We start from the raw sequence: 570 nt of genomic DNA, 5'->3' as shown, positions 1-570 counted from the left end.
ACTCCTGTTCTCCTGTTTTCCTGAACCTTCCACTGCTTCTTCCTGTAGCAGCTGCTATCCAGGCCACAGTAAATTCTTATGACAAGAGAAACTCTCTCCCCTAATTTCCCATGACTTTAGGCACTGCTTCTCCACCATGTCAGACCCCAGGGGAGCGCTTTCTCTTTAATGCGCTTTCTCTCCATTAGCCCTTCCCTGGTTGTGCTCACTCACAGAAAAACAAAATTCCTTAACACCCAGATGCATAGACTTGATCTCACCCCATTTTCCACCTACAGCACTTCTTTCTCCACGTGTTTTAAAGGAACTTGTGCCCTGAGGACTGCATTGCTTGGGGACAGTGTCACTTACACAGGTCCTACAGCAAACTCTCATGGATATTGATGAGATCCTCCACCTTCCTCTCAAGAAACGGTCTGCAGCCTCAAGTCTGAAGCTGACTCTGTCTTTGCTACCCTATACAAGTTAACTGACCCTTGCACAAGGTTATATCTATCCAGCCTAATGAAAAAAACTTCAGTTGCTCCCTGCAAGAATTGGAACTTTTGGGCATTGCTAAAGTGATGCCTT

This window comes from Octodon degus, unplaced genomic scaffold (genome assembly GCF_000260255.1).
Source record: "Octodon degus isolate 3935 unplaced genomic scaffold, OctDeg1.0 scaffold00064, whole genome shotgun sequence".
In the NCBI taxonomy this organism is placed as follows: Eukaryota; Metazoa; Chordata; class Mammalia; order Rodentia; family Octodontidae; genus Octodon; species Octodon degus.
This window is presented reverse-complemented; position numbering follows the sequence as displayed.